At 39.3% G+C, this 19518-nt stretch overlaps 1 protein-coding gene and 1 pseudogene across 5 annotated transcripts in view; both read left to right on the forward strand.

Annotated features, from left to right (window-relative positions):
• Positions 1 to 19518, forward strand: part of CASK (calcium/calmodulin dependent serine protein kinase) — a 194663-nt gene that overhangs the window by 9982 nt on the left and 165163 nt on the right. The gene's annotated exons all lie outside the window — the stretch shown is intronic.
• LOC146545562 (uncharacterized) lies at positions 1174 to 17530 on the forward strand (annotated as a pseudogene).

Here is a 19518-nt window from a genome sequence, read left to right on the forward strand (position 1 = left end):
AAAAGGGGCTTTGAAAACTGAAGGTCAGGCAGAGTTGTTCTGCTCAGTTACAGCTATTAGATTGTTTTGCTTTTTCCTTCTTGGAAGGAATGGTTATCTTTTGGCTGGATTTCAGGGCTGTTCAGCTCTTAAGGTTCAACTGTCTTTAAAAGCATAAAGTAAACAGGGTGCTTAAAAATGTCAGGAGCCTTTTCTCTAATCTCAGATCTCAAGTGTGTCAGGTTTTTTATCAGTTGCAGGCACTTCTGATTGGAAAGTATTCAATACCTCCTAGCTGCCATTGAGACAGAGTACTTTCTGAACTCTTGCAGATATATTTTCTTTTTCAGTTTCTTAATTTCTTACTTGCTTGAAGTTTTCAGAGATGTTAATTGTTGCTCTGCCCATTAGGAATGTTTTGAAGTAGATTGTTGGCTGTAAAGTTGGCTTCCACGTGTTATGTTCAAAATACAGTTCTCTTAGAGTAGGAACTGGGAATCAGATTTCTTCCCTTTTTTGCCTAGTGAGCGTGATCATGATGGATGTTCCTTTTCCTTTCTCAGTGATCTGGTGAATTTAAAATTATTCCATGGTAAGTCATCTGGGAGTGCTGATAATGTCTTTGTCTCCCACATCTTCTAGCCTGGCGAATGCTTCTTCAGGCACTGTGTTCTAGGGAAGGATTTTTCAGTGGTGCAGTCTGGTTGGAGGCCCATAGCTGGCAGTGTTCCCCGGGGATCGGTACTGGGCCTGGTCTTGTTCAATATCTTCATCTATTACTTGAAATGAAGGGATAGAGTGCACCCTCAGCAAGTTTGCTGATGTTAGAAAGCTGTGGGCCAGGCTGGAGGGTTGGGCAGAGTGCAACCTTATGAGGAAAGGCTGAGAGAGCTGGGATTTTTCTGCTTGGAGAAGGCTGAGAGGGAATCTTATAAGTGCTTATAAGTACCTAAAGGGTGGGAGGCAAGCTGTTGGGGCCAGGCTCCCTTCAGTGGTGTTCAGTGATGGAGCAAAGGGCAATGGGCACAGACTGGAATGCAGGAAGTTCCACGTGAACTTGAGCAAGAAGCTGTTTACTGTGCGGATGGCAGAGCACTGGAACAGGCTGCCTTGTGGAGGCTCCTTCTCTGGGGATATTTAAAACCTGTCTGGACTCTTTCCTGTGTAACCTAGTAGGTAACCGAGTAGGGAACCTGCTTTAGCAGAAGGGTGGAGCAGGAGGGTCCAACCCCTAGGATTCTGTGATTCTTTGACTCAAATGTGTGCCTCTCAATTTCGAAGTAATTTTCTAACTGTTTTTGATATGCTTTTTAATATGCTTGGCTCCTTATGTCTTAGAATTAAATGGCAAACTCAGATGTGTGGAGTTCAGCAGAGAGGTGAGATCAGGAAACTTCTGTGATTCTTTTCCTGCATATTTGTTGTTTTTTAAGAATAGATCTTAATTTCCTATATTGCTTACATGATTTTCAGAAGCTTCAGATCTTGCAGAAAGCTTTGAGTTCAGAACTCTCTTCCTGATGCTGAACTTCCAGTCTGTCAGTAGTTGTTACTGTTGCAAAGCCAAGGAAAAACACAGTTATACCTCCCTGCACTGTGGTTCAGATACATTACATGGCTGGAGCATTCAGAAATCAGTGGTGACTTCTGGGATTATTGATGCGTTGTAGACTTAAGTGTGAATATTTTTGTCAAAGCTATTTAAAAATGCATTTTCTATTACTTGCTAAAAACTGCTCTATGATGTTTCGTTTAAGGAGAGAGAAGGAAATCCTTACTGTAGCATATAACTGTACTTTCTAATGGATTTTCCAATTTTTTGTCACTGGAAAAAAAAAAAAAAAAAGAGTAACCTAAAATATTTACTGTCTAAACAAGGCTGTAAGAATTATTCAGAACTTTTGTTTTTCATTTAACTTCTTCTCTTCCCCTCATTGGTAGCTTGAGACTTTGCTGCCATCTCTAGTTTCTTGAGGAAATTCATCTTGACTGCTCTTCACTCCTACATTTTGATCAGTACTTGTAAAGTAAGAAACTTAAGCCAGTTTTCATGAGTGACCACTGTTGGAAGAGATTTTTTTTTTTTTTCCTTTAGAAAATTTGAAGGAGTTTCTTTCTCTTAAGAGAAATATCTTGTGCTCTTCCTTGCCTTCTCTTTGTATACAGTAGTAGTTACTGAACAAAATTTTAGCTCTTTTTCTCTAATGATGCCTGCTAAAAATTCTTAAGTCTTAATCCTGTTCTATACCTTAACTTTTTAATTGTAATTTATTTTCTGTATTTTTACTTTGCTTTCGGACATGAACATACTATCTAGTGCTGCTTTTAAATGTAGTTTTATTTTAAAAGCCTGATTTGTTCTTCTTTCCTCTTCTCCTTTGAGTGCCTTCAGAATATTTGGGAGACAGAGACTGTGTGAAACAGAATTTTACTTCCAATTTGAGTGTCATTATACCTTAATGTTTTAACAGTGTCTCTGCCTGTTTTCATTTGTTCAGCAATTCATTTTTTTATTACAAAACTCCTTGTTAGCTGTTAAGGGTTCTTTCAGTTTGTTGGCTTGTTTGTTTTCCCTCTACTTTACCTTCTATCTCTTCACATCAACCCTTTTATGTTATTTCAATGTATGTGCTGGGAGACACTGAGATCCTGTTTAGTTTTTTTCAGACCTGCTGGCTTCCTAGCAGACTGTAGGATGTCTGCCAATCAGAATGTTGCTCCCATGGAAACGGCAGTTTGCTGCAAAACTGAACTGGAAACTTAGCTTCAATTTTAAATTTCTTGCCTCAAGACTAAAAAGAAATGTCCCTGGTCCTTGTGGTTAGAAGGAACACTGACAATTTGGAACAGATTTTAAAGAATTGCAAATACTTACTGGAATGCTGTAATAGAAGTACTACCTTAGCATGTAGCTAAATCACACTGGGGAAGTGAGCCTTCTGCTAAGAAAGCCAGAGGACACTTGAAAAGATGAAATTATACAGCTGAAGATACTCTGTAATGGTGTATTCTTCATTGCTGCTCTTCTTTTCCTTTACTGTCATCATTGTTTGTTCGTCATGTCTTTCTTCCTTTTATCTTGTCTTCAGTGTTTGCCCGTTGCAGCCTGTTCATGGTGTAGCTAGGCCAGTGAGGGTAAATATGAGCAAGGTATGAATTCCAGAACCTATCAACAACTTTTCATGCTGATTAGTCTAACATCTTTATTGCTTCCTACCCTTCCTGAAAGACTGATAGATTCCTTTCTGTGTGTTCATGCAGCAGCATCCTTTCTCATCCAGCCAGTTAATAGCAGTCATCTGCTCTTGTTATTCCATGCAATAAGTTAGTTGAATGCAATTCGTTGGTAATTACCTCAAGTGATCATTCTCTGCTAGCTGAAAACAAATTATTAAATGCAAAATCTAGAAAAACAAAACCCCAAAGCTGCCTATTTGTCTGTTAATCATTTCCTCTGTAAAAAGTAAAGGTGTCAGGAAGTGAATGAAAGAACTTCAGTTTTCAAAGCAAAATGAGTTTGATGGACTGCTTTCATGGCAGTCATCTTTTTATAAGTTTGCTTAACTGCACTTAGATATGTGGGTTATTGTCTGTTGTTTTCCCTTCCTCTTTATCTAGTGAGAATGTATCAAGCTGTAGCCCAATATGTAGTTTATGAGCATGTTGTATACAGTAAGTACAAACTTACTTCAGTCTTTCCTATAGACTGTGAATATCAATAGAAAAAAATAATCTTTTTCACATTATTCAACTTCATCTAATTGCTGTGGATTTGGGGATATATGGGGACATGAAAAAAAGAAAGTTTTTGTTTTTCCTTTCTGCTACTTTTACTAAGCTGCTGCTGTTCTGCAAATTAACTCTTGAGATCTCAGGAATGGAAACTTGCATGCCTACTGTCTGCGTTCAAGGTCCTCTTGCTTCCAGAAATGCAAACCTGCAAGGGGAAAGAAAGTTGTATCTCCAAAATCTGAAAAAGTAGCATGTTTTCTGTGGTGTTGTATGTGTTCAGAGGAAAAGCTTTACAATAAGCTCATTTGAAGGACTGTGATACTGCCCTGTTAGTAAATCAGCTTAAATGCTATTTGGAAATGTGTTGTTTATAAACTATAACAAAGTAGGCTGCTCTTTAAAGATGTGCAAAAATCTTTTAAACAGCATTCTTTGGAGCGCTTCAGAAGTGCTAAGTCAGAATTCGCATTTGGCCAAGTGCTAATTAAGTGTTTTTCTTCTTCGGCGTTAAGACCCTAAAAAGCATGCAGAAGTTTATGTTCTTGTCTGCTTTAATGGATATGAGCTAAAATGTTACGGTCATTTTATTGCTCAGGAGAGAACTGGCATACTTAATGCATACAATGGGAATGAGAAAATGGTTAGATATGATATAATTTGAAAGCCTTTTATTTTCTTTATGGGTATATATTGATTATTTCTTTTTACTTTTAAATATTTTTAATTGTTTCAGGTGTTTTTTTATGTTCTCCCTGGTCCTATTTTTCTCATTAAAGTATAATTTGTCAGAAAGGAGTGTGGCTTAGTATTAGCAGGCTAGTAATTAGTAATGTAGGCATGCCAATATTTATGGTGGTGTTTTTGACTGTTGGCTGATGTGGTTTTTGTGTGTTTTTTTTGTTTGTTTGTTTTTGTTTTTAATATGAATTTAGTGCCATTCAGAATGAACTGAAGAAATAATGCTCTGCTTCCTAATATTAAGTTGGGAATGAGTTGCTCATTCAAATTGAGTAGCACGTTCTCCTCCATCAGTTAAAATGGGTTTAAGATGTTTATTTCCAGTTTACTTCTTGTCACAGTCAGGGTTTTGGGTATTATGAACTTGGACATGCTTTTGAGAGATTGGATGTGTTGATGACAGATGGAATACAACTGACCAGAAGGGGCAAGAATCTTCTGGGAAGTAAGCTAGCTGGACTGATCACCAGACCTTTAAACTAGATTTGATGGGGGAAGGGAAGGATTTTTAAGTAACAGAGAATGTTTGAGGAATGCTGTCACTTTATGAAGCAGCAGGGATAAACCTCAGATTTTTACAAAGGATCTTAGAAGCACTCATTGACAAAGGTTATTTGGCCAGTGTTCCTGGAGGAACAGGAAATTATGGTGCAATTAGAAAACTCTGATTTAATTGCTATTACAGAAATGTAGTGGGACAGGTAGCATGGCTGGAGCATAATGATCAAGGACTATGAAGAGAAAATTTTCACTCTGGTGCTGGCATGGCACCAGAGAAGTGGTAGATGTTCCATCCCTTGACGTGCTCAAGGCCATCAGGCTGGATGGAGCCCTGGGCAACGTTATCTGGCACCTCATTTAGTAGTTGGTAACCCTGCCTGTGGCATGGGGCCTGGAAGTAGATGATCCTAAGGGTCCCTTCTAACTTCTTTGATGTTATGATTCTGTGACAGAGTCTAGAGTAGTAGAACATGCTAGCATTAAAACTTTGCAGTTGTCATAAAAGCAGTTTATTTAAATTACAGTCCATGTCAGTCACATAAATAGTTTATAATGTTTATAGAGCGTATGAAAATATTACATTGTGTGAAATGGCCGTTATTTCCTTATGAAGAAAGTTCACAGCAAATAGTGGAAGATGTTCAAAATTCATTAATGATGCAGATCAAATTGATTCAGCTTTTTCAGAAAAGTATTGCAAGTAATTATTTCTACAGATCTTTATAGTTTTAGTGACATACATTTATATATAATGAACTTTAAAAATGAAATTGTCAGCCAGTGTTCCTTCAGATGTCTTCCTTCTATCTTGTGGTTTATTTGTCACTTCTTGTCATCATTTAACTGTTTTGCACCTTTACTAGACCAAAAAGAATAGAATTAAAAATTGGGATTAAAAGGAGTTTCATCTCTCCTTCCTTCCCACCCTTCCCTCTTTTAAGTTTTCCACATTCTTCAGGGCTTCTGGCCAGTTTTGCAAGTACAGTGCAATTATTCCTAAAACCTTCATTTTAACTTGGATGGAAATCAGGGAGCACTGTGTGAACAGACATGTATCTTCATTTAAACGCTTAATCCAGAAAAACAGTTGATAACAAAGAAAATTGTGCTTTTCTTTTTTTAGAAGGAAAGAGCAGATGATAACTTTTTTTTTTTCTCCCCAACCTCTCAGAGATTCATTTTCTACTTCTCAGTAGAATATGTGGTTGTGATATGACATGCTTTGGAGCTGGAATATACTGATGTGGGAAGGGAGTCACAGCGTTGGCTCCTTTTCAGTGAGGCTACCTTATTGATGTGCAGAATGTGTGTGATGTATGGATTCTGGTTTGTCATAGAGGAGTGTCATATAGTAAATGAATTAATCTGCCCCTCGAGTGTCCCATGTGCAGAATTTCATGAGAATCAGGCAATTGTCTTCCCTGAGTGATCAAAAAAAAAAATCAAGAAAGAGATGGGGAAGGTAAAAAAAAAAAAAAAAAAAAAAAGTAGGAGTTCGCTAGCAAGTTTGGATATGCATATTTTTAAAAAACTTGTTTTAATTTGGCATAATCTTCCTTTGGTTTTACTTGAACCACATTCAGACTCTGCATAATGAAGCAATGTTTTAAAGCTTTATTACAGACAGATTCTTGCGGCAAGGACAAGTCTGTAAGTGTGGAGTTTTTCTAGCCAAATGAAGGGAATCCTTTTTTCTACAGCAGGCAACGAGCAGTCAAGATGGAAATAGAGAATTTTGGAAGTGTGTGTCAGCCATTTAAAAATAAAAATAAGAGAAGTAGGAGGAACATGTAACTACCTTAGACATACGGTTGAACTATGACATCCCTGACCTACAGAAAATTACTTCCATATATTAGAGCGCTTTCTTCATGGAGTATGTGATTTGATTTTGGCCATAATAGGAGCTGGTTTTGGCTGTAGCAGTTGGTGTTGAGTAAGATTTCCATAATAAATGGGGAGACTGTTTATTCTGGGGGGGTAGAAATGCCCTTGGCTGAGAGGAGGTAGTGTTTATTCTCCATTCACGGTCTTCAGAGAGCAGAAAATCAGCAAGATCTAAATCTGAGATACGCAGAGGACTATTTTATTTCTTTCAATTGCACGTAACTTAAAAGTAAGAGAGAGAGGAGATTTTGTTCGATTTGTAGTGTGCATTTGTGCTAAGAATAAGAAAATGAAATTTTCATTAGTTTCTTTTGCAGGGGCTACCTTGCGTTCTAGTTCTAGATCTACCAGCTGCTTTTTAAGAGAATGAAGAGAGAAAAAGAAGATGATAATATGACCATCTTTCTGCCCATTTCTTATGAGTATACCACTGCATATTCACGTAGCCGTAAATTAGACTTTTTTTTTTACAAGGTAGACTAGATTTAGAATGGATGCTTTGACTAAGTGACTGAAGAAAACTTTACTGAGCTGCAGCAAGATCCTTGTTCTTATCAGTACATTAAGTTCTAAAATATGGTCTAAGCTTACCCAAGAGTATTTTGCAGTAAGCTGATAGCTGTCTGAGGGGAAAAAGTGTTTTTTCATTTGTTTATTTTTAAAGCATGTACATAGCATAATTTTTGCATGTTGGGAGCGTTTTGTACAGGCTGCCTGCCATTAAATCCTGCCTTTCGGCATTCAACCTTACTCCAGCTGTGAATGTTCGTGTAGTGTAGCCTTTCAACTTTTTTGAATTTTTGCAGCTGTAATGAAGTTACATCTTTGCAAAAGGCAGTTTCAGATTTGTCATTCATTACCATGTCTGAAAAAGGTTTTTACCACTCATCAAGAACTCAAAGTCAAGACTGAGCCTGTCTGTTTTCAAACTTGAGACTGGTAGATGGATTTACTGCAGCATCTGCAAACCTTTTTTATTCAAAATGCAACAGGATTTTAAGTTTTCTATGAATTTAAGTCAATTTCTGGGACTTCTTTTTTTTTTTTCACTCAACCTTCTCCGAAAGTCTCAACAGAGATTAAAGACTGTCAGACACCTGATATCTTGATATCAAAAATGGTACCTATATTCAGAGAACATGCATGAAATATTCTAATGCTGTTGTTTGACTAAGGTATGTAACTTCCTTTTTTTCTTTTTTTTTTTTTTGTTATTAGTTACTACTCTCATTGTGCCGATGAGTTTTATCTTAATCAGTATTCTTCGTTGCTGCCTTAAAATGAAGAAAATGATTGTTTTCTCCAAAATAGCTTTAGTGTAGACTTCTTTTGAGAGAGAAACTTACATCTCTTATGCTATAAACAGGTTATATTGCGTTAAAAGCAAGTTAAAAGTTTGAACTTTTATTTTGTAACTTAGTGAAGGGATTGTTATGTGTGGTTTAATGACGTTGAGCCCATCACAGAACTTTTGTCCCAATTACAGTAGATATGCAGTTTATAAGGTTCAGCTTGGTGACGGGGGTGAGGATATCCAAATTAATATTTCTGAAATGCCATTTTATTTTATTTTATTTTTTACCCACAGAATTACCTTTAGTTATGCAATGTACTTCCTGAAATCATCGGTTAGTTCCAGTCACTGCTTGAATACAACTGTTGAGGAAAAATGTACATCTGTGCATTAAGCAGAATTGGTTTAGGGCTACATTTAGTTACATTCAGGCCAAGGATTTTATTCAAATTCTACTTGTAGATCCTCAGTTTTAGACTGTTGTTCACTTCTTTACCCAACAATGCAAAGGTACAGTGCTACAAGTAGTGGGAAATTTAGGTTATATTCTTTCCTCAGAAGGGAACTGCAGTGTAAGAGTTGGAGCTTCTAATACTACTTATACATCTTACAGCATTTTATGGGAAAGTATGAGAGCTGCCACCAGCATGTATAAGGTTAATACATTGGAAAAGTAAGATTTCTAAATTCTTTTAATAAATTTAAATTAATAACTGTTTTGTTCTTTGTGTGTATTTGGTAAGAGAAGTACTTCAAATCTTAGAAATTCTGTAAGAGACTGTGGAAACTTAGCTATTTTGTTTAAAAAAAAAATCCAAAAAAAAGCCAAAAACAAACAAAAAAAACCCCTAAATTCTAGTTTAAAAGAAATACATAACTTTTCAGGCTTACTTTTTTCTTTTTGTTTCTGGCAGGATGGAATCAGGAATTGCTGAAATCCTAGCCAAGTAGATTTTAGCATGTTGCAGCAAGTGTGTTTGCAGTTGCTGCAGGATGAGAAAGAGAAGAACAGAAGTTGGAATTGGAAGCTACTGAGAAAGATTCCGGCCAGGACTGAACGTGGTAGGAGGAGAAGAGGAAGAGAATGAGTAGGCTGATAGGAAGAAAGGAATATGGAATTGTGGTTGATGGATGAAATTGGATAGTCAACCAGATAAGGACAATTTGTGATTGCCAGCCTGCAAGGACAGAGAAAACAGGTTGAGAGGCAAAGAAAGGAGCAAGTGGAAATAACTTTATGGGTTAATGATGGTGTACTAAAAGTTGAAAGGAAGAACATCCCAGCTGAGCTGAAGGTTGTGGAAAAGAAACAGATGGTACCTGAAAAGGTCTGGGGGAGGAGGAATAGAAGTGAGATGAGAATCGTGAAAGGCACGGTTAGGATTAGCATGGGAATAGTTGAACATGAGAGAGACCATTTTTTCAGAGTTGATGTGGGCAGAAAGGTGTGTAGATTGGTTCCCAAGTGGGAATGAAACGCTGGCAAGGTTGCTGCTGTGAGTTCTTTATCCAGTATTCTGTTGCTGTTAAGTGGAATGCTTTTTAAGTGAATTTATTACAGAATCAGAGAATTGTAGAGGTTGAAAGGGACCTCTAGAGGTCATCAAGTCCAACCCTACTGCAAAGCAGGCTCCCTTCAGCAGGCTGCACAGCTAGGCGTCCAGGCAGATCTTGAATATCTCCACAGAAGGAGAATCCACAACCTCCCTGGGCAGCCTGTTCCAGTGCTCTGTCACCTCACTGTGAAGAAGTTCCTTCATATATTGGTGCGGAACTTCTTATGCTCACATTTATGGCTGTTTCTCTTTGTCCTGTCCCCGCAGACTGCTGAAAAGTGGTTGGCCGTGTCTCTTTGACTCTTTGACTTAATATATTTATAAACATTTCTTCACTTACATGTAGTTTAGCCACACATGGAGATTATATGTTGAACTAAATAATTAACAAAAACATTGAGTTCAGACACTGTACTGAGCTGAATGATAGCTGTGGGTGGTAACTTGGTGTTTTTCAGCCATCTCCAGTTATATTTTCTCCAGTTATATATTTCTTAATACTGTGTTTAAACTGATAAAATTACTCTTCCTACATCTCCATTCTCAGTTTTCCTTCCCCCTCGTTCCCAGTGCTTATGGCACAGCTCATTTCGTTTTAACTGATCTACTTTAATTTAAATGTTTCAGATACAATATCTTTGCTAACTCGCTCAGTCAGAGTAAAGCAGGTTAGGGAACAACTGAATGAAAAGCCAAGGTGGGGGATGAGAGTGTGCTGAAACTCTGACAGCTAACTCTGAACTCCTTCTATGATCTAATGACCTGTCTGGTAGATGAGAGAAAGGCTATTGATGTAGTCTACCTAGACTTCAGCAAGGTCTTTGACACTGTCTCCCATAATATTCTCCTGCAGAAGCCTGTGGCTTAGACGGGTATGCTCTTGGCTGGATAAGGAACTGGCTGGATGGTCGGGCCCAGAGTGGTAGTGAATGGAGCTAAATCCAGCTGGAGACTGGTCATGAGTGGTGTTCCCCAGGGTCGGTGCTGGAGCCTGTCCTCTTCAGTATCTTTATTGACAGCCTGGATGAGGGCACTGAGTGCACCCTCAGTAAGTTTGTGGATGACACCAAGTTGGCTGGAAGTGTCGATCTGCCTGGAAGTAGCGAGGCCCTACGGAGGGATCTGGACAGGCTGGATCACTGAGCTGTAGACAATGGGATGAGGTTCAACAAGGCCAAATGCCGGGTCCTGCACTTTGTCCACAACAACCCCAGGCAGCACCACAGGCTTGGGGCGGAGTGGCTGGAAGACTGCGTTGAGGAAATGGACCTGGGGGTATTGATTGATGCTCGGCTGAACATGAGCCAGCACTGTGCCGGGATGGCCAAGAAGGCCAATGGCATCCTGACTTGTATCGGAAACGGTGTTGCCAGCAGGAACAGGAAAGTGATTGTCCCCCTGTACTCAGCTCTGGTGAGACCGCACCTCCAGTACTGTGTCAGTTTTGGGCCCCTCACTTCAAGAAAGACATTGAGATACTGGAGCGGGTTCAAAGAAGGGCAACAAAGCTGGTGAGGGGTCTGGAACACAGGCCTTATGAGGAGGGTCTGAAGGAGCTGGAATTGTTCAGTCTGGAGAACAGGAGGCTCAGAGGAGACCTTATTGCTCTCTATAACTACCTGAAGGGAGGTTGTAGTGAGCTGGGGGTTGGCTTCTTCTCTCGTGTAACCGATGATAGGACTAGAGGGAATGGCTTCAAGCTGCACCAGGGGAGATTTAGGCTGGACGTTAGGAAATACTACTTTTCTGAAAGAGTCAGGCACTGGATTGGACTGACAGGGGGAGGTGGCAGAGTCACTGATCCTGGAGGTGTTCAAGGAACATTTGGACTTTGTGTTGAGGGACATGGTATAGTGAGAGCTACTGGTGATAGGTAGATGGTTGGACTGGATGATCTTTTAGGTCTTTTCCAACTTCGGTGATTCTGTGAAAAAGTTGTAACTAGATTTAATAACTCTGTACTAACTTGAATACTCTGATACTGCATATACATGTCTTACTACAATTGTATTGTGAATACATATAAATTCACTACTTGGTAAAGAAGTTATTGGTGCCCCATCCCTGGGGGATTTCAAGTCCAGGTTGTTTGGGACCCTGGACATCCTGATCTGATGGGTGGCTCATTGGTGGATCATTGTTACTATGCCTTCCAACCCAAGTCATTCTGTGATTTTATTTTTTATACAAACTCCATAATGCAATGCTAAGGTTGCACAGATTTTTGTCAGTAAATAGTATTAATATATTTATCTGATGGTATGGCCTAGCTTAAATATGCTTTCTGGGTGGATTTTGGTGACTTGCTCCCAGTTGACGGAAGTATTGTTTTCATATTGCAGAGAATAGAAACTTTTTAACTTCTGATAGGCTTTTTATATCTTGAAGACACGACAGACTGATTTTTAGGCCTCCTAAAGGTGAATGCTTCATATGCACTGTTAACATGATTCTGAGTCACGTGGATATCTTTCAGCTAGATTCTGTTATCTCTGGCTTTCTTCTGAAGAAGTTAGGCTTTCCTGAGATTCTTTGTATTTTGTTTTTTGTTAATGTTTCCATCTAATGCATATATGTTACTGGTTTAAACAAAACATACTGTTTTGCAGATTTAAAGTTAGCCAGGAAATGCAAGTGTGAATCTTTCCACCTTTCCAGTGATACACAGATACACTATCTAGACTTGAATGAGTTTTATAGAAATCAGCTTATGGTTGTGGAGTAAAAACCAATTATTTGCTGTATAACATTATATCCTTGAGAAAGGGTAGGATTGTACAAGGTTGACTGGAGGTAGAATTTGGCCTGCAGAGCTGCTGGTGTTGATGGCACATTGCTAACAAAGAGCACTGAGAATCATAGAGTATCCTGAGTTGGAGGGGTGGACAAGTATCATGAAGTCCAACTTACAGCTCCATGCAGGACTACCCAAAAGTCAAACCATGTTTCTGAAAGCACTGTCCTAGTATATTTACAAGTATTTACAAGTATAAGCCTGGAAATTGCCTACTACTTAAATGCTACTGGAGTTGCCATTCCCGCCAGTGTTTAAGAGGCGTCTGGATGAGGAGCTGTGAGATATGGTTTAGTAGCTTGTGGTAGCAGTGGTAATGAGAAGGCAGTTGGACTAGATGATCTTATAGGTTGTTTCCAACCTTGTGATTCTATGATTCTATGATTTTCTATAAAAATAACCTTCTGTATAAATATAAAAAATAAAAATAAAAAATTAGCCATCACACATTTTTTTTTTTTTATACCAGCTTAGAAGAAATCAAACATTGTGATTTTTACATGTCCTTCTTTAAAGATGCAAAAATACTGTAATACCACTCTGCTTTCCATATGTCTGCCGCATTCTGTAATGATCTTAATATCACTGAAAAAGAAGGTTCCAGTGTATGGATATAGTCAGAGGATGTTTTTTTATGTCAAGCAGGCAGTTGTTTATATTCAGCTAACAATTGGAACTAGTGCTCTGTTCCTCCTCCCCAGCAACTTTTTCTGTCTTTTACGCTGCTAGAAAGAAGCAGGTGGTTGTCAACTCTGTCTCAGACTAATAAGGCTGGCAGTGTTTAATGTATTATAGTATATAGTATTGCTGCATTAAAAATTTTCTTGCTGCTGACTTGTTTGAACGTCTGAACATTTATGTGTGAGAGAAATGAAGAATGTATCCCTTTGTTGCAGTGGTAGTTTTCTTTCCCACATGGTGACCCATCAGTCCATCAGTAGATGGACAAATAAAATCTATGTTCCGTTGTTCATTTGGCAAAACAAACAAAAACAACTCACTAAAGACTCAAGTCAGTGAGATTCGGGAATGAATGAGTTATTTATGCTGTGTATGCTCATTACATACGTTCTGTTAGTCTACTGCACATGAAGTAAAATGGATTTCATAGAATATTTTGGATTACAGGACTCTTGGGAAATCTTCCATCAGATCTGCTCAAAGCAGATTGCGTAGGGTTGTTCTTTCGAGTTGGATCCAGAGGAGAATAGAGAACCATAATCTCCCTAGGCAGTCTGTTCTAGTGCTTAATTATTTTCCTAGCCTAAAAATACTACGTTCATGTGAAACCTTGTTGTTTCTATTTATGATTACTATGGCATGTTCTTCCAGCAAAGACCCTGGCTCTATCTTCTCAATAAGCTACTAGGTGTTGAAAAATTACTGCTAGGCACTTCAGTAAGCATTCTCTTCTCTAAACTATGTGATCTCATTTTATCAACTTTCCTTGTAGGCCAAATATTTGAAATTTCATCTGATGCTAGATATTTGTCCATTACCTTCAACAAGCTTTGGTCGTTACTTGCAGTTGCCACATCTCCATCTTTTTTTCTATGAAAAATGTCTTTGTAGCTTTGGGGAGAGCACTAGATATTGTCCACTTACACTTCAGTAAAGCTTTTGACATGTCCTATAAAATTATCATAGACAAACTGATAAAGTATGGACTGGTGAGCAGACGGGGAGGTGGGCTTGAAAATTGGTTGAACGGTTTAGTCCAGAGTGGTGATTAGAAGTGCAGTCTAGCTGAGGGACAGTCTAGTGGTAAACTTGAGGGGTCAGTGCTGGCTGCAGTCCTGTATGGCATCCTCATTGATGAGCTAGGTGATGAGGCAGAGTGTGCCCTCAGCAAGTCTGCAGATAACGCAGAAGTGTGTGGAGTGGCTGATAGGCCAAAACATTGTGCTGCCATCCAGAGGGATCTGGACAAGCTGGAGAAATGGGAAGACGGGAACCTCATGAAGTTCAGCAAGGGGAATGCAAAATCCTGCATGTGGGGAGGAACACTGGGTGTCAACATGTGCTGGTGGCTGCTCAGCTGGAAAGCAGCTTAGCAGAGGAGGAAATTGAATGTGAGCCAGCAATATGCCATCGTGGCATAGAATACTGTCTTTGGCTACATCAGTCAAGGTGTTAGCAGGAGGTAGAGAGTAGTGATTCTTCCCATCTATTCAGTCCTAGCGATGCCATCCATGTAGTGCTGGGTCCACTTCTGTGCTCCGCAGTAGAAAAGAGACATGATGCTTCTAGAGAGAGGCTAGTGATGGGCCACAAAGATGAAGAAGGGTCTGGTGTGTCTCTCCTTTGAGAAAAGACTGTGGGAGCTGGGCCTGCAGGACTGAGGTTGGATCAGGCCCTGGGCTACCTGATGTAGCTATAGTTGTTCCTGTTCATTGCAGGGGAGTTGGACTAGATGATTTTTAAAGGTCCCTTCCAACTCTCAGAATTCTATGATTCTATGGCTGTTCAGCCTGGAGAAGAGAAAACTCTGAAAGATCTTGCTAATGAGTGCAAATATTTATAGGGAGGGTGTAAAGAAGATAGAGCTAGGGCTTTTTCAGTGGTGTCCAGCGGCAATGGGCACAAACTCAGACATAATAGACTCCATCTGGCCATCTGGAAGCACTTATTTACTTATGACAAAGCATAAGCAGAGGTTGTCCAGAGACATTGTGGTGTCTCTTCCTTGGAGGTCTTGAAAAGTTGCAAGGGATGGACCTGAGCAACCTGCTTTGGGTGTCCCTGCTGGAGCGGAGGCTGGAGCAGATGACCTCTATGAGTCCCTTCTAACCTCACCTATCTTATAGTTTTGTGAAGATGATTTTGAGAAATAATGTATGGTCTTTCTCATTTTCACTAGAAGCTCACTGCCAGTTTCTTCATCAGCAGGCCAAAGAATTGGATTTTCAGTTTGAGGCAAGCCACATTTTCCAAGTCACAGCTACTTTTAATGTAGCTGAGAGAGGAAATAGCCTACTTATAAAAATTCTAGAGATGAGTTTCACATCTTTACATTCTTAGTTTTACTGTGATTAAGTTTGGCTGTAACATACGTAGGTCGCTCTGAAAGTAATGCCTCCTATTTATTTCTATGGAAACAACATATGAAGAGTACGATAACATGGTCTGCTAGAGCAAATTCTCATCTAAAACTGTTTTTCAACTTAGTCACCACCATTAGCTATGCATCTTTGCCAGCAGTGAACAAGAGCTGCATGCTGTGCTCATAAAGATCTGCGTGGCCATCCAGAACGTGGCTCGTCTTTCACCTCGCTGTTGTAACTGCTGAAATGCACCACCCACAGCTTCAGTGTGCTCACTTCTACTGTTTGGTCTCCATAAACATTCAGCAAGCACTGATGAATGTCAGTTGGTGCTGTTTTTCTGCGTGGAGAAATTCATTGACACAGCTTCACTTCATACACACTTCCATGTCAGAATGTCCCTCTGCTGCCATCTTTCTCATGGCAACAAAATGTAACAAAATATTGGTAAGAAGGTTCAACTTCTGCTGCCCTACCACCACTGTCTGCCTCTGATGTTGTGGGTGAAGAGGCATTACTTTTGAAGCAGCCCTTGCTTCAAAAAACTTGCCTTTAAGTTTTGTCGTCTTAAACTGAATTTGTTTTCTGTTAAGTACTGAGGGTTATCAGACAGCATTCCAGGCCTCATATCCTTTTAGAAGTGAAAATAAATATTCCGAAACACTTTGGAAAAAATTGTGAATTACTCATTTATGCCTCGTTCCCCATATATTTATGAATATGCTTTCTCCCACAGTGTGGTGCTATTGCATTTAGTTCTGTAAAGCTAGTAACATAATGAATACAAAAAATTCTTTAAAAGGATGTAAGATAATAGTGCTGCATCTGGGACGGATGTATTTTTTCCCTACTGAATGCAACACTCAAATTTAGTTTGTTGTAATAGAAGCAGTCAGCACTGACAAGGCTTGAATGGCGTAATGTGCCTAATTATTGTTGTAAACCTAATTGTTGTTTCAGTGGCTTCACAACCTCTTGTCTTACTTTGTAAAGAAAAGCAAGAGGTGGAATGTTTTCTTCTGCATTTGTCACAGAGCAAATGAGCACGAGTGTTCCTGATATGGTTTCTACGTGAACTTCTATATAGGAAAGGGAATGTAAATAGGTAAAACACCTGGCTACTGTAGTTCTTTTTTTTTTTTCCATTTCAGACTCAGTTAAATTAATCTGGACAGTTGACTGTGTCATGAGATCATCTTTATTAACCCAGAAAGGGTTAGTATATATCCCGTAAAAGCTTAATTTAAAACTTTTATTTATTTTAATTGTGAAGTTGATTTTGCCTTTTTTCACTCACAAATGTTTGTGGAATTGAAGCAGAAGTCTTAAACCTCTGGGATGTTATATTGAGACAGGGTAAACACAAATCATCATTAATCCGGCTAAATGTGTCCAGTTGGTTCCAGCTCGTGAATGGGTATCAGCTCTGGTGCTTTTTCATTTTTTTTATTCAAGCTGTTGTGTTTCCTGGGAGGAAGTTGTTCCATAATTCTTTGATTTAAACTAATGTGGCCGTGAGTCATGCTACTAAGCCTGTCTTTCCTTTACAAATGGCATTCTCTCCAACTATCTTCCTTGTGCCTCCTTCCAACTGCATTCACCGAGTTCAGGTTCTTTTCTTTTTTTAATCTTTTCATTCCATTCTTATTTTCTTCCCCCCATGTTGTATCTTTTTGCCTGCAATGACACCTGTGCAGCAGTCATGTTTACTCTTCTCTTTTTTTAGCCACCTGTATCTGTGATTTTAAGTCTCTCTTCTGTTCTGGAGATCCAGTGCCAAAGACCAAAATTAGCTTATTTAAATCTAGTTACAAAAAGGTATTAGTTCTTGAATTTGTCTTACTGACTCAGGACTCATATACAGGGTTTTACTGAAGGTGATGTAATGAATTCCTTATTTGCTGTGATTGTTTGCTCTGTTTGAATTCATGGCATCCCTTAATGTAATGTGCTCTATACTTATTAAAGGTGTGAAGGGCTTCAAGGGTGGTGTTGGCAGCAAACTTAACAGGGTGTTGCTTAAGCTTTAAAAATGTTTTGAACAAACTGAGGCTCATGCAGTTATTTTAAGTTATTGATCTTAAATAAAGAAATCTTCAAGTAACTGTTAAATAGGCTAATAAGATTTATCTGGCCTTCACCATGTTTCTGCTATAAATAGATCTAAAGCCAGTTCTTGGCAGCAGGCTGCTTAACAGGCTTGTGTGTGACTTTACAGCTACAGCTGTGTGTGTCTGGGAGACCCACCTGGAGAATAAGCTCCATTTTTAAATGGGCCTTTTTTATTTTTTTCAATGGTGAAAGTAAGTAACAAGTAAAATTCAGGGTACAAATAAGATAACTGGAAAGAATGTCCTTAACGTTTGCTACAGTACAGCGGGAGATCAGATAAAATGTGTACGTATGGAGACAGAGAGTGAATTTCAAAATCAAGACGGTGTGACACTTTTCTCTCACTTAAATGTCTGGTAGGCATTTGGTGAATGATTAAGTCTTTAAGGAAATATGTATAGATTCATTTCTGAATCAGCTGAGAATTGAGTATACGTGTGTATACAAAAGAATTCTAGTGTATCAAAACTGTTCTGTATTATTCACTATTCAAAAAACATATATATATATGCATTTGAGATGACATACTGTACATGTTTATGCAAAGCAACATGTCTTGTTTTTCTGCACAGTACAGTGACAAATAGAGGGCGGAATTTCATGAGAGGCAGAGCAGCTTTTTGATGAACAGTGCCAAGATTTCTGCTTGTTTAACTACCAGCAGTATTGAAATCTACCAGTTACATACTGTCTGCAAGCTGTTTTTGCTTTGGTACCTGTTACTGGAATTAGTTGTAGTAGCCACTTGCTTACAAGTACTGATATATTAGAACATTATGCATGTTTCTCCTTTTCAACCCAATCATGGTTACTAATCACATAGTTTCAATTTCAAAATTACTGAAACTAACAGCTGGAAAACTAATGGCATCTAATGTTAGTGAGCTGAAAAATGACTAGTATGGCAGCATGTAATAACTTGAAAGAACTGTTTTTTATCTCTGTTGTGCGTATTTTCACTGAGCTTAAGGAGATGGCTATAGTCTATATGCCAGCCAATACGAAATTGAATGAAGAAATGAGTTTCAGTAATGTTTGGAGAGACCATTATTTGGGTGTTTTATTTTTCTTTTGGCCTTAGATAAGTGAATGTGATGATTTCACACTGACAGCTAGCTAATCTTCACTATGCTGTTCTCTTGCTCCAGCTCCTCAAAGGTAGAGGGGGAGAAAATGTGATGGAAAAAAGGTTCACAGGTTGAGATAAGGACAAGGGAGATCACTCACCAATTACTGTCAAAGGCAAAACAGACTGTACGTAAGGAGTTAATATAATTTCCTAGCTATTACTAGCAGCCTAGAGCAGTGAAAAACTAAAAGCAAACTAAGAATACCTCCTTTCTCATCTACCCTCTTCTACCTCTTTCCGGGGTGGTATGGGGGAATGGGGAGTCAGATCTGTGGCCAGTCCATACTGCTTTCTCTCTGCCTGTCCCCCACATGGGTCCTTCTCATGGGATACCATCCTTCCCTAACTGATCCATGTGGGCTCCTGAGAGGCTGCAGCTCTCCCAGCACTGCCCCAGCATGGCTCTGTACCACTGGGCCCTTCAAGCACTGCTCCACATGGTTCCCCGTGGGTGGCAGCTCCCCCAGCCTTCCTGCCCCCCCATAAGCTGCAGCTCTGGTCCAGGCTGCTCCTACAAGGTCTCTCCATGGGCTGTTCCTCCTTCAGGCCTCATCCATTGCTGCCCTGTGGACTCCCCCATGGTTGCATCTGGAGATCTGCATGGTGCTCATGGGCTGTACTGGGATGGCCTGCTCCTCCATGGACCTCTTCTGAAGTACAAGAGGCTTCTGCTGTGTTCCAGGAGCATCTCCTGCAGTGGCCTTGGTGCCTGCAGGGCTACTTCTCTCTCATTTCTCATTCCTCTCTCCCAG

This window comes from Meleagris gallopavo, chromosome 1 (assembly GCF_905368555.1).
Source record: "Meleagris gallopavo chromosome 1, MGAL_WU_HG_1.1, whole genome shotgun sequence".
Classification (NCBI taxonomy): Eukaryota; Metazoa; Chordata; class Aves; order Galliformes; family Phasianidae; genus Meleagris; species Meleagris gallopavo.